Source organism: Oratosquilla oratoria, chromosome 15 (genome assembly GCF_046742065.1).
Source record: "Oratosquilla oratoria isolate Oo_2021 chromosome 15, ASM4674206v1, whole genome shotgun sequence".
Lineage (NCBI taxonomy): Eukaryota > Metazoa > Arthropoda > Malacostraca > Stomatopoda > Squillidae > Oratosquilla > Oratosquilla oratoria.
The window spans coordinates 38,280,998-38,296,133 of NC_134791.1; the positions used below are offsets into that span (position 1 = coordinate 38,280,998).

The following is a 15,136-nucleotide window of genomic DNA, read 5'->3' on the forward strand; positions in this document are numbered from 1 at the left end:
TTCATTTGTTGTTGGTTGTGTGTCAATTTATTATTATATACTGTTTACCTGTTTGTTTGTTATTCAACTATACCTATGCATTTATTTATGTATTTTGTTTGTTGCATACATTATTATAGTTTTTTTTATAATTATTATTTCATTATTATTATTATGATTTTTTTCCGCATCCGACCTAGATATGGACCAAAAGGTCTCCTGTCGGCATGCTCCGCCTTTGTAATTCTTTGTATTCCTTTGTATTAGGATGGTTTGGACACATGGAAAGAATGAGTGAAGAAAGACTAGTAAAATAGGTATGGAAGGCAGATGTGGAGGGAGTGAACATGAGGGGACGTCCTAGGATGAGGTGGATGGATGGGGTGAAGGGGGCTTTGGGGAAGAGGGGAATGTCTGTTGAGGAAGGACGGGAGAGGACAGAAGACAGGGGTGAATGGAGAATGGTTGTATATGGATGATGTTGTGATGCATGGGGGGTGAGGTAGTATGTGTGAGCAAAATTTGACGCAGCCCGAAGGGATTTCTCACTGTCTTCTCCTTTTATGCAATGGGGGGACGGAGAGGGGGGGGGGTCGCCGATTTAATGAAGCGGCCTTGCTGTGGATGTGCTGTGTCTTGCAACACTGCTTCTGACCCAGGGCAGTGGACAAGGTGCAGGGATGACCCGTCATTCAGGTGCTAAGATGAGAGGGAGGGTGGAGGGGTGTGGAGTGTATTCAGGGATGGAATGGGTGGGAATGGTTTTATGCCATTTCCTTTTTGGCTACCTCCCTTGTAAGGGAGGAAAAGCCTTGGTATATGTATGTATCATCCTGTTTTTTAACTTCTGTACAGGTCAACTTTACTTATTAATCTTAATATACAATTGACCATTCAAGAGACAAACTACAGTACACGATTATTTTTTCTAAGAGTATGATCTCTTTAAATGGAATTTGAATTCCATATTATTAAAGGTGTTGTTATTTTGATTCTTTGAGAACGACATACTTTTATTTACAGCTTTGTTTACATCAAGTACTTATAACCTGTCAATGAAGTTGGGGTTAAGAAATGTGAAAAAATATTGAAAATAACTGACGTTAAATAGTTATAGTATGCTCGTTAGACTGCACTGTAAACAGTACAAGAGTCTTTACGTTAGACATTGAAGAATAGGAAGATATTTTATCATATTGATGGGGTAAGGTAGGCCTTTTCTTTTAACCATTTATGATTTTCTTTTGGTAAAATTACTATTTATTACTTTCATCTGTAAGCTATATTCATTAACTTTAAAGTGGTCCACTCAAATTTGTCAAAAAAGAAAATAAAAAAAAAATGGCCTAGGCAGGTTTGGTCTCTTCTGGTCTCGTGGTAAGCCCTGCCTTTGGTCACTGTTTAGGTACGGGCACAAAATTTACATTTTTTTATAATTCTTAAATTATTGTTGCATATGAAAGGCAATTTGATTAAAAACAAAATACTTTTTAATTTTTTGAAATAGCTCAAAAAATAAGTGAGATACGATTTATTGAATTATTTTTTTAGCCCGCATTTTTGGCTGGACTTCATCATAGCAAAATGTTAGAATTAAGGGTGGTCATTTGTAAAGATTTCGGTAAAGAAATACACGTTAACTCTAAACCACTGGTCCAATTTTATTAAAATTCGGAATACTTGGGTTTTAAGGATCAACAAATTACATGAGTATGTCAAAAACAATGCAAGACATCTCCATCATACCATATTTGCCTTTTCATGGCAACCATGAAGTTGTCAATTTTCAGATTATCATAAATAAAATCCAAACCCCTGGCCCAACTGACATGCAACTTGGCATTTCTAGGTTTTATGGGTCAATAAAACACCTGAGCATGTCAATAACATTGCAGGACCTTCTTCTGACACCATTCTTACAAATATCTATCACGTTGCCATGGCAACTGTTGTCAATTTAGAAATAATCAATAAAATCCAAACCGCTGGCCCAACTGACATGCAACTTAGCATGCACAGGTTTTATGGGTCCAAAAATATCCCGAGCATGTCAAAAACAATGCAGGACTTTCCTCTTATACCGTTTTTACTGACACCTATCACGTTGCCATGGCAACAATATGTCGAATAGGCATCTAAGCTTCAAGAAACTTAGATTGCACAACTGCGCTATTACCAACGATTTCAAAGTTGCTCATATCCGGTAGAATAGAGGCTAATAAACAACATTATTACATTCAATATTATATGATTTCGTTTCTTGCCTTTACACTTTTACTCGGAAAACTAATTTGCCAAGGCTAATATAAAAAATTGCGTTGAAACCGGCAAGAATTAGTAAAGTTTTGAAGAACTGGGCATAAACTTGTTTAACAACAAGATAATTTTAATACCCTGCGGATGTGCTGAACGCTCCAAGCATTCAAACTAAGCCAAACAAAAATCAAAATCCAACGGGGCGCAAAAGATGGCGATATCGGCGCCGTGCATGGTTTCGCGCGTGACCATATCCCTACATGTGATGACCCTAAGCTCAAACATTAAGTGATCAATGATCTTAATCTTCTCATTTCCGGGAGAAAATAAGTTGATAAACATGTTTATAAAAATTAAAATCATAGTTAGTGATGCCTTACCGTAATATTTTTACTCTGAAAACTATGTTGCCAAGTTTGATAACCAAATTTCCGTTTAAATCGCTGAAAAATTGTTTCTAGTTTAAGAATTGGGCATACATTTGCAAAACAACAAGGTAATTTGAATATCTTGCGCATGCGCTGAACGCAGCAAGCATTCAAACCAAGCTAAACAAAAGCTAGTGGGCCGCAAAAAATTGCGATGTAAACAGTACATGGTCGACAGTGGCGCCGCGCGTGGATTCGCGCGTACCTACACTGTTACTTTACTTATGACATAACTTTCATAAGTGATAAGTTATAAGTAAACATAAGTTATGTTTACTTTTGTTGTTACTGGATGCATTAATGTATAGACCTGTATCATTAACATCAGTTGTGTGCAAATCCTTAGAAAGAATACTTGCTAAACTAATATATGATTACATTGAGGAAAATAATCTGTTAACACATGATCAATTTGGTTTTCGCCCTGGAAGATCTACCGAAGATCAGTTATTGATCACGTATGATGAAATTACTCTGGCACTTGATCGTGGAAAAACAGTTGACTTGATTTTATTTGACTATTCCAAGGCCTTTGATGTTGTTAATCATAACATTTTCAATTTTGTTGGACAAATTGATAAACCTAGGGATTACAGGCAAAGTTCTTTTCTGGATTAAAGATTTTCTTACAGAACGGGTAATGAATGTTGTTGTGGCACATGCTAAGAGTTCACCTAAGCAGGTAACCAGTGGAGTCCCTCAGGGATCAGTTTTGGGGCCTCTACTCTTCTTGCTGTACATTAACTTCATTACGTCAAATACCAGGTCTCCTACTAAGATATTTGCCGATGATTTGAAGCTGTATGTTAGTGTTGAGGTATGTTCAAAAGAAGATGCCTTGACTGCGGTGAGAAAATGTCAGGTGGACATTGATACTCTCTACCAGGTATCTGAATCTTGGGGACTTGCACTCAATCCAGCAAAGTGTGTTGCCATAAGGTTTACCAGAAGCAATGCTTTTTGGACAGATTTGGTAGATGTTCATTATCATGTCAATAACGTATCTATTCCATTTCAGGAATCAGTTACGGACTTGTGTGTGTATTGATAACAAACTTAAATTTCACCAACATATTTCTAATATTGTACATAAAGCAAGTGGAGTATCAACCAGTATTCTCCGATCAACAGTTAATCGGCAAGACTCTTTTATGCTTCCCCTTTTCACCACACATGTGCGTCCTTTGCTTGAATATGCATCCTCAGTTTGGAACTTGGGTTATGTAGGAGATGTTAGACAGTTGGATTACTCGCAGCGACTTAGGACTCTTAACCCCTTCCATACGGGGCTGCACACGTAGGCGTCATGGGGAGCGAGTGTATTCGCGAGGCTGCCATATCGGCGTCTTGATTATATTTATTGTAGTCGCCCCTCCATAATGACATTCTTTCTAATTCTTTTGTAATCGCATTTTCTATGGTTATCAAAATTCACGGGTGAAGAGAGAACGATCGATATAAGCGGTGACTATATTTTATGATGCGAGTATTATTACGACACATCGTACGGCTGGCATTGGTTGCTGCCACCGAGATCTAAGTCCATGACGCCTACGTGTGCGGCACCGTATGGAAGGGGTTAACTTATATTCTATTAAAGGGAGATTACTTAGGCATGATATAATTAAATGTTGGCATATTTTCCATGGGAAACTAGCAATTTCTCGTGATGACTTGTTCCCTCGACCCTTGTTGAGTAGCACAAGGGGCCATGACTTCAAAATTGGTCACACCAGAACACAAGTAGAAGTACGGAGAAGGTATTTTAGTATTAGATGTGTGAATCTGTGGAATGAATTGCCAGCAGAACTTGTTAATTGCAGTGATATTGATGTGTTCAAATGAGGTCTTGCAGCTTATCTCGGTGATATATTATTTGATTATATTGCATAAGGCAGTACCAATCGACACCTTGACACAGCTCCATGCAGTGTTGCTGCTTATGATACACTATCCAGCCAGTTGCAATTAATATATAAAGGTCATGTGTAGAATTATGGGCTGGCGTATCAGCAGAGTGCGGCTTCCTTGCCTACATCATAAGCTGGATGTGGATGGGAAGCCCACCAGGTAAGAGAACCAGGTAAGAGGCCACTAAGTGACTAGGCCTCTATATCCAGATCTTCGTTGATCATTTTTCTGGTCACATTGAGATTGAGATTTGATTCAGAATTAAACTTGACATCTTGACTATTCCGGGTCTCACTAATTGCTGAACAAACCGAACAAAACCGAGAAAAGCCGAACAAAACCACAAAACCCAAACAAGGACGGGTTTTGCTCAAATGCACACTTCTATATATGTATGGTTGTATTATTTGAACTATTTTCTTTAAGATGTGTGATTTCCATGTAATATAATCAAAGAGAACTTACATTTTTATCCTCTGCAATTTTACCGACCCCGGCTACGACTCGTCCAGCCCGCCGTCTAAGATTACTTGTGGTATGGATCAAACTACACGCTTTTAAGTTTCTTACTGTTGTGTTATTAGTGTAATAGACTGCATATAGTTGAATTATTTAAACCCTTTTCTTTAAAATGTGTGATTTTCATGTAATTTGACCAAAGAGAAGTTATGTTTTAGCCTCTGCAGTATGACCGACCACAGCTACAAATACCGTAACAAATTAGCATATGGTTGCATTATTTGAACTATTTTCTTTAAAAGGTGTAATTTTCATGTAATTTGATCAAAGAGAAGTAACGTTTTTATCCTCTGCAAAATTACCGACCCCAGCTACGATTCGTGGTTACAAATTTACCGCTAGCCTGCCATCTATGTTCTGCGAATGCAGATCATCACTGAGCGTCAGGGTTGCCAGATTGGCGTTTTTAATGCCAAATTTTGTATTTTTGGAATGTTTTTACTGTGTTTGGCAGGAAAATTTGTTGGGTGGCATTTTTGGGGGGCGTTTTTAAATACCCGGTCGTGATTAGAGATCATCTTTTACTTGTATCAAGAATTAAATGATATATATGAATGATATAAATTTATCTTGGTTATATCATGTGGGAAATGTTGTAAAGATTTTATGCCTAGCCAAAGGATGTTTCAGCTCTTCTTTAGTGAAAATATGTAGGAAATGAGTAGTGCACCAAACATTTCTAAATCTGATGATGCTTTTGATTATATTTAGACAATGGAAAAGTCACAAATGTATTTTTTATTTATGTATGTCAGAGTCTCTAGGAGGTTGTTTAATAAACTGGTTTAATTTATTGTAGAGGATACCAAAAAGTTTACTTAGGAACTTAAACGTAATGTATGGAGTAATACATCTTATTTTAGTTATTAGAAATTTTTCTTTCTCACATAATACGGAGTATAATACACACAGTAATACAGAGTATAATATATATACACAGTAATACAGAGTATAATATATACACGGAGTATAATATATATACACAGTAAAAACATTCCAAAAATACAAAATTTGGCATTAAAAACGCCAATCTGGCAACCCTGACGCTCAGTGATGATCTGCATTCGCAGAACATAGATGGCAGGCTAGCGGTAAATTTGTAACCACGAATCGTAGCTGGGGTCGGTAATTTTGCAGAGGATAAAAACGTTACTTCTCTTTGATCAAATTACATGAAAATCACACCTTTTAAAGAAAATAGTTCAAATAATGCAACCATATGCTAATTTGTTACGGTATATGTGGCTGTGGTCGGTCATACTGCAGAGGCTAAAACATACCTTCTTTTTGGTCAAATTACATGAAAATCACACATTTTAAAGAAAAGGGTTTAAATAATTCAACTATATGCAGTCTATTACACTAATAACACAACAGTAAGAAGCTTAAAAGCGTGTAGTTTGATCCATACCACCAGTGATCATAGACGGCGGGCTGGACGAGTTGTAGCTGGGGTCGGTAAAATTGCAGAGGATAAAAACGTAAGTTCTCTTTGATCATATTACATGGAAATTGCACATTTTAAAGAAAATAGTTCAAATAATGCAACCATATATATATAGAAGTGTGCATTTGAGCAAAACCCGTCCTTGTTTGGGTTTTATGGTTTTGTTCGGCTTTTCTCGGTTTTGTTCGGCAATTAGTGAGACCGACTATTCCAGGGGTCTCACTAATTGCCGAACAAACCGAACAAAACTGATAAAAGCTGAACAAACCAACAAAACCCAAACAAGGACGGTTTTTGCTCAAATGCACACCTATATATATGTGGTTGCATTATTTGAACTATTTTCTTTAAAATGTGTGATTTCCATGTAATATGATAAAAGAGAAGTTACATTTTTATCCTTTGCTAAATTACCGACCACAGCTACGATTCGTCCAGCCATATACATCATCATTTAATTCTTGATACAAGTAAAAGAATGATCTCTAATCACGACCGGGTATTTAAAAACGCTCCCTAAAAATGCCAAATTCCCAAAAATGCCACCCAACAAATTTTCCTGCCAAACACAGTAAAAACATGCCAAAAATACAAATTAAAAACGCCAATCTGGCAACCCTGATGCTCAGTGATGATCTGCACTTGCAGAACATAGATGGCAGGCTAGCGGTAAATTTGTAACCGCCAGTTGGTAACTTTGCAGAAGCTAAAAACATAACGTCTCTTTGGTCAAATTATATGAGAATCTCGCATTTTAACCCCTTCCATACGGTGCCGCACACGTAGGCGTCATGGACTTAGATCTCGGTGGCAGCAGCCAATGCCAGCCGTACGACGTATCGTAATAATACTCGCATCATAAAATATAGTCACCGCTTATATCGATCATTCTCTCTTCACCCGTGAATTTTGATAACCATAGAAAATGTGATTACAAAAGAATTAGAAAGAATGTCATTATGGAGGGGCGACTACAATAAATATAATCAAGACGCCGATATGGCAGCCTCGTGAATACACTCGCTCCCCATGACGCCTACGTGTGCGGCACCGTATGGAAGGGGTTAAAGAAATGAGTTGAAATAATTCAACTATATGCAGTCTATTATATTAATAACACAATAGTAAAAAACTTAATAGAGTGAAGTTTGATCCATACCACCAATGGTCATTGAGGACGGGCTGGATAAAAACGTAACTTCTCTTTGATGATATTACATGGAAATCACACATTTTAAAGAAAATATTTCAAATAATGCAACCATATATATATAGAAGAGTGCATTTGAGCAAAAACCGTCCTTGTTTGGGTTTTGTTGGTTTGTTCGGCTTTTATCGGTTTTGTTCGGTTTGTTCGGCAATTAGTGAGACCGCTGTTCCAGTGCTTGTCAAAATAACGTTCGAAGGGAGCTTTGGTAGGAGCATTTACAGCATGTTACATGTAACATGGGTAGGTGGGCTGTTCCAGACATCCATAGTGAGAATCCTATATGTAAAATAGTTCTTTCACAACACTATTTTGGCTCTCCTTTTGCACAGCTTGTTACCATGTCCCCTGGTTACTTATTCCCTAGTCATGAAAAATGGTGTTGCAACTTCATTTTTGCCATGTGGATGTAGGGACAGGTACAAAAATTTCAAAATGTTTTTAACCCATAAATTCTTTTGCATATGAAAGAATTTCTTTAGAAAGAAAATACTTTTTAAATTTTTTAAATAGCCTCAAAAATAAGGGAGATACATGTTTTTTTTTTTTTACATTTTTTATCCCAAATTTTTTACTAGACTTACTCTAATAAAAGGTTTTAATTAAGGGTGGTAATTTGTAAAGATTTTGGTAAAGAAATACACATAAACTCTAAACCACTGGTCCAATCTTTATTGAAATTTGGAGTACTTGCACTTTATAGGCCAGCAAATCACCTGAGCATGTCATAAACAATGTAGGACATCTCCATCATACCAAATTTACCTTTTCATGGCAACAATTAATTATAAATTTAGAGACTATCATCAATAAAATACAAACCACTGGCCCAGTTGACATACAGTTTGGCATGTGAAGGTTTTATGGGTCAAAAACAATGTAGGACCTTCCTTTTATACTATTCTTACTGTCACCTATCATGTTGCCATAGCAACTATCATCAGTTTAGAGATAATCATCTATAAAATCAAAACCCCTGGCCCAATTGACATGCAACGTGGCATGTGAAGGTTTTATGGATCAACAAATCACCTGAGCATGTCAAAAACAATGTAGGACCTTCCTTTTATAGTATTCATACTAACACCTGTCACATAACACATTTCATTGGGGTGTGGATAGAACCTGGAGGACTAAATCCTGTAAGTAGTTTATAATTTATGCTCTACAAAGGAACCAAATATGCCAAACCTTGAGTTGTTTACTAAATGGTTTGGATATATGACACTAATTGGATTAGGTGTGTAATACTGTTCACTCCTTTAAGTGAGGTAGGTTTGGTCTCCACCTCAAGTATAAATAGGGTCTGGCCATTAGATTATCTATGATTATACATTTCTCTATTTCGTATACATATAGATCTAATATAATGGATAGTAGATGAAATTTTGAATTATCTTTTATTTAATCCATAATTGTCTTGTCTATATATTTTCATTATACTGATGAATTCTGTATACTGGTCGCGGTATAGTAAGTTTCGATATTTTGACATGGGCTATGGACTACCTAGAAAAGGCCACTTGCTCGCTTGGGGTCAGATTTTGTAGGAGGGAAAAAGAACTTTAGGAAAATGAATAAATAGTTGTGTATAAAAGGGGACTATTGCCACTAAGTGCTTTAAGGGATATCTATTAGAGTTTTGTGTTGTGGCTTTGCTAATGATGAGGGGATTCTTTTGGCATTCGTGATAGTGGTAAAGATCCGGACTTGTGTATATACTAGGAGGGGATATGAATGGTAATGTCATATCTCCAAACTATTTAGTAAACAACTCAAGGTTTGGCATATTTGGTTCTTTTGTAGAGCATAAATTATAAACTACCTGTGGGATTTTGTTATAAAGGATTTTGTCTTACAGGATTTTGTCCTATGAGATTTAGTCCTCTGGGTTTTTGTCCATAGACCTGTTCCAACAATGTAATGTATGTGCATAACATAGCCTGTCCAGCATCTTAAACATTTATTTGTCAACAACACCCTCTACATACTACAACCACTACAAATGAGTAAGTATCAGAGAATCTCGGTGTGTCGAGTAGGCATTTTTAGACAGCAAATGCACAGCCAAGTCATCACCAATGATTTCAAAGTTGCTCATCTCTGGGAGAAAAGAGGCTAAAGAACATGAATATCAAATTAAATAGTTCTTATGTATAGATTTCCACTTGAAAAATTAATTTGCTACGGCTAATATCGAAATTTGTGTTTAAATTGGTGAAAGTTAGTATAGTCTTGAAGAACTGGCATACACTTGCAGAACAGCAAGGCAATTTGAAAATCCTGCATATGTGCAAAATGCTACAAGCATCGAAACTGAGACATACCCTTCAAACAGCAAAAAATGTCAAGGAAAACAGTAAACCTGTGACGGTGGGGCTGGCCATGGATTTGCACGTACCTATTATATGTCTTTATCATATTTCCCCTAGCTCATCTATAAACTAATGATGGTAAATCTAATTTTTTCAGTCTTTCCTCATACAGTATGTTAGGTTCTTTAGACCAGGATCATCTTTGTGGCTCTTCTTTGGACATTTTCTATTGCTCTAATATCTTTTTTCCTCCAAGGGTTCCAGACTGCTTGGGCATATTCCAAGATGGGTCTTACCATGGTTATAAACAGTGAATGGAACATTTTTAAATCCATGTGTTTTAAAGTCCTATGGATGACACCCATAATTTGATTGACTTTGTTGATTTTGCATTATATATGGCCTTCAAACTTCAATTTATTGATCACATCTTCTTCTTCTTGTTTATATTTTAGTTCTGATAAAATTATGCCATTTGAACTGTTTTATGTGTTATATCTGTGATCATAATTATTATTAGCGTGATGCCCACTTAAATGCATTATTTTACATTTACTTGGATGTAGTTTTAGCAGCCACGTATCAGACCATTTATAGAGTTTTTTTATGTGTTCTTGGAGTATGTTATTGTCATTTGGGCTTGATATAGTTCTGAACAGTTTAGCATCATTGGCAAATAAATAAACAATAGATTTTATAGCATCTGGCAAGTTGTTGGATGAATTGAGTCAGGTCCTGGTGACTTGTCATTATCCCACTTAACACATCTTGCCATTCAGATTCTTCTCCATTAACAGTAACTCTTTGCTTTCTTCCAAATAAGAATGACTCAAACCATCTGTATATTTGTTCAGTTATTCCATATATTTTTAGTTTGGTCAATAGTCTATTGTGGGAGACTGGTAAATTCTTTCATAAAGTCCAAATAAATCACTTCCACACTATTACTGCTTTCTAGAGTTAATGTCCAGATATCAATGCCCTTCAATAAATCCGTATTGTTTATTGATTAGCAGATTATTCGCTTTCATGTGATAAAGTATATTTCATCTGATTATTTTTTCTAATATTTTATAAGTAATGCATGTGAGACTTACTGGTCTGTAGTTTTCAGCTCTTCTTTTATTTCCCATTTTATAAATTGCACTAATATTGGCTGTCTTCCAGTCCATTGGTATTTTGCCAGTTAGGAGTGTTGTTATAAATAATAGTTAGAGTCTTACTTATCTCATGTCTCATCTCCCAAAGCACTCTTGGATGAATTGAGTCAGGTCCTGGTGACTTGTCAATTGTCAGGTTTGTCAGGTGTTGTGGCAGCACTACTTCCTGTGATACCTCAACTTGGTTGAGCTGGTTAAATTCTGGAACTCTGTTCAAAGGTCAGATCATCAGTGTCACTTTCCCTAGTAAAGACTGATGCAAAAAAAATTGGGTAATGTTTATGCTTTCTCTACATCAGTTGTGTACAGGTTCTGACTCCCTTCAGTTTCATTTTCAAGATCAGGAATGTTAGTTGTAGTCTTCAGTTTACCCTTGACATACTTCCAAGATTTCTTAGGATTTGTTTTTGCTTCTTGTGCTACACAATTTTCTGTCTTTCTATTATTATTATGTAGCAACCTCTTAACTTTATTTCGTTGCCTTATGTATTCCTTATGTTTGTTACGATCCCGAGTTTCCATGTATCTTTGCCAACATTTGTGTTTTTTTCTTATAGCTTCTATAGTAACTTTTAATTAGATTTACCTTTCATTGCTGAAAGTTCAGAGAATACTTTAGTTGGTATGTTTCATCTAGTATGTTCCATGCATCCACCACTCTGTGGGGAAAGCTTTTCTTTTTCAGGTCTCTTCTATAACTGTCCTTTTTGAGCTTCTTTCTATGTCCTCTTGTGTTTCTCTTATCCCAATTTAGTACATCTTCTCTATCAAGGACTTCCATACCTCTCATAATTCTGTAGATAGTCAACAAGTCACATCTTTCTCTTCTTTGTTCCAGAGTTGGTCATTCTAGTTTTGACAATCTTCATATGACAGTTTTGACTAGTGTTGGGGCCATCTTCATAGTTGCTCTCTGGATTCTCTCAATCTTCCTTATATTCTTTTTAGTACTGGGTGACCATAGTGTTGCTGCATACTCCAATTTTGGCCTTATCAGTGTGACTAGTATTTTCTTTACCATTTCTTCATCCAAGTAAGTAAAAGCCACTTTTATTGATCTTATCAAGTTATAGGCTTCACTGATAATTTTGTTCATCTCTTTGTTAGGGGACATATCTTTTGTGATGATTATTCCCAGATCTTTTTCAGATCCCATTTTCTTTACTTCCTTTGTACCAATTTTATATTGTCCTGATATCCTTTTTTTACTTTTTCCAAGTTCTATAATGCTACATTTCTTAATGTTGAAGTCCACTTCCCACTTCTGACTCCATTCCCAAACCCTGTTCAGATCTCTCTGCAATGAGTCACAGTCTGTTTCAGTACTCCCTTTCTTTAACAATTTTGCATCATCTGCAAAGAAGCTCATGTAACATTCCACACCCTCGTCCTAGTCATTCACATAAATAGTAAACATTATTAGAGCCAATGCTAATCCTTGTGGAACTCCACTAATTACCTCTTCCCATGTAGAACTCTTATCTCTGAGCACTGCCTTCATTTTTCCTCCATGCAAAAAGTCCTCCATCCATTTCAATAGTTTACCTTGTATTCCTCCTATGGTTTCCAGTTTTCTTAATATTTTTTGGGGTAGAACTTTATGAAAAACTTTTTGTAGATCTAGGAAAGCACAATCAGCCCATCCATCCCTTTCTTGTGTTATATCTAGTAGTCTTGAGTAAAGACAGATCAAATTTGTGGTATATGATCTTCCCTGTCTAAATCCAAATTGTCTCTGATTTAGTATATTACAAAGGATTACAAAGGCGGAGCATGCCGACAGGAGACCTTTTGATCCATATCTAGGTCGGATGCGAAAAAAAAATCATATTAATGATAAAATAATAAATAACTATGATAATGTAAATAACAAATAAAATACATAAATAAATGCATAGGTATAGTTAAATAATAAACAAAGAGGTAAATAGTAAATAATAATAAATTGACATATAACTAATAATAAATAAAAATCAGACAGACAAATGATAAAACAAAAACAAATAATATAAGATAAATTATAATCATTACAGCATCTTACTTAGGTATTTATCTAAATGATTCTTAAAGCTTCGAACTGAACTACATTGCACTACCTGTGCAGGAAGTTTATTCCATTCATTAACTACACGGTTGGCAAAGTTGTTTCTACCTACTTCCAAATTGAATCTATTTCCGGACAGTTTGAGACCATTGTTTCTTGTCTGATTATCATTCAATGTAAAATTTTTGTCACTTTTGATGTTGTCAATTCCCTTTAGAATCTTAAAGACCTGTATCAAGTCACCTCTGAGTCTACGCTTTTTTAGAGAAAACAGATTCATATGTTTTAGTCGATTTTCGTATGATTTATTTTTGATATTTGGAATCAGTTTTGTGGCTCGCCGTTGTACTCTTTCCAATCTGTCAATGTCTTTAATGAGATTCGGTGACCATACGGAAACAGCATATTCCAAATGTGGACGAACTAACGATTTATATAGCTTGTTAATGAGTGATGGACTTTTGAAATCAAAAGATCGCGCAATGAGTCCTAGAATCTTATTTGCTTTCTCAAAGGCTGAAATACACTGCTTGGATGATTTGAGGTCGTTACTGATAATTACGCCGAGATCTTTTTCACTATCCACTTTTGTTAACGAATTTCCAAATAACTTGTAATCGTACTTACTGTTATTTTTACCTATGTGCATTACCTTGCATTTACTCGTGTTAAATTTCATTAGCCACTTCTCAGACCATTGCTGTAATTTATCTAAATCTTCTTGAATATCTAATTGGTTTGAGTGATCATTTGCCACTCCGCACAGTTTTGTATCATCAGCAAATTTAGAAACAGTAGATTTTAGTCCATGGTCTATATCATTTATATATACTATGAATAGAAGTGGCACAAGAACGGAACCCTGAGGAACTCCACTTGCAACACTTTTCCATTTAAAACAACTCTCTGTTTTCGACCATTCAACCAATTACTAGTCCAACCTAATAGGCTACAACTTATTCCATGCAAAGCTAATTTAGTAAGTAGTCTTTCGTGTGGGACGGTATCAAAAACTTTTGCAAAGTCTAGATATACTAAATCTATGTTGTTTCTTTTGTCATAATTCGAGATAACTGTGTTGTAGAATTCGAGTAAGTTAGTCATGCAAGAACGTTTCCGTCTGAAACCATGCTGGCTATCATTTATCAAACAGTTACTTTCTAAATGATGTTCCATAGCATCTCTGATGATAGTTTCCATTATTTTTCCTACGATTGAAGTCAAACTTATAGGCCTATAGTTATTTGGTTTCTTTTTGTCACCTTTTTTGAATATGGGAGTAACGTTAGCAAGCTTCCATTCTCTTGGGACATCTCCAGATATGATGGATTTCTTGAAAATAATTTCTAATGGAACAACAATCTCATTTTTAATTTCCTTTAAGATTCTTGGATGCCAACCGTCAGGCCCTGGTGTTTTATTAACTTTGAGTTTATCTATACACCTTTTAATTTTTTTTGTTATATTTACCGTAGTGAGTAAGTTTACCCTAGACTTTTCACAGGTTTCAGTTTGGAGTTCACTTTGAGGTGTTTCGTTTACAAATACCGAGCTAAAATAATTGTTTAAGATATTACACATTCCTTCATTTGAATATTCAAGTTGACCGTCAGCAGATAATAGTGGACCAATGTGATTCCTAACAACCTTTTTATCTCTAATGTAACTGTAGAATTCTTTGGAATTCTCTTTGGATTTCTCAGCGATGTTCATTTCGTATTGTCGTTTTCTTTTTCTTATTGTCTTTTTTAAATCTCTCTGTATTGATACATAACTTTCATAGTCATTAGATGCACCCGAGCACTTATATTTCTTATAAGCCTGTCTCTTTTTAGCAATACTTTTTTCAGTTTCTTTGTCGAGCCACTTT

General features: G+C 35.7%; 1 protein-coding gene across 5 annotated transcripts in view; it reads left to right on the plus strand.

Annotated features, from left to right (window-relative positions):
- Positions 1-966: 966 nt before the first annotated feature.
- The window catches only part of LOC143033412 (coiled-coil domain-containing protein 174), a 168,560-nt gene continuing 154,390 nt past the window's right edge, over positions 967-15,136 (plus strand). For 2 of the 5 annotated variants that reach the window (XM_076198811.1, XM_076198816.1), the window contains exon 1: positions 967-1,183. The gene's annotated coding sequence lies outside the window, so the exon portion shown is untranslated. Of the gene's footprint in view, positions 1,189-1,362; positions 1,385-15,136 lie in introns of those variants that run through there. The other 3 variants (XM_076198813.1, XM_076198812.1, XM_076198814.1) reach the window with 3 other exon arrangements.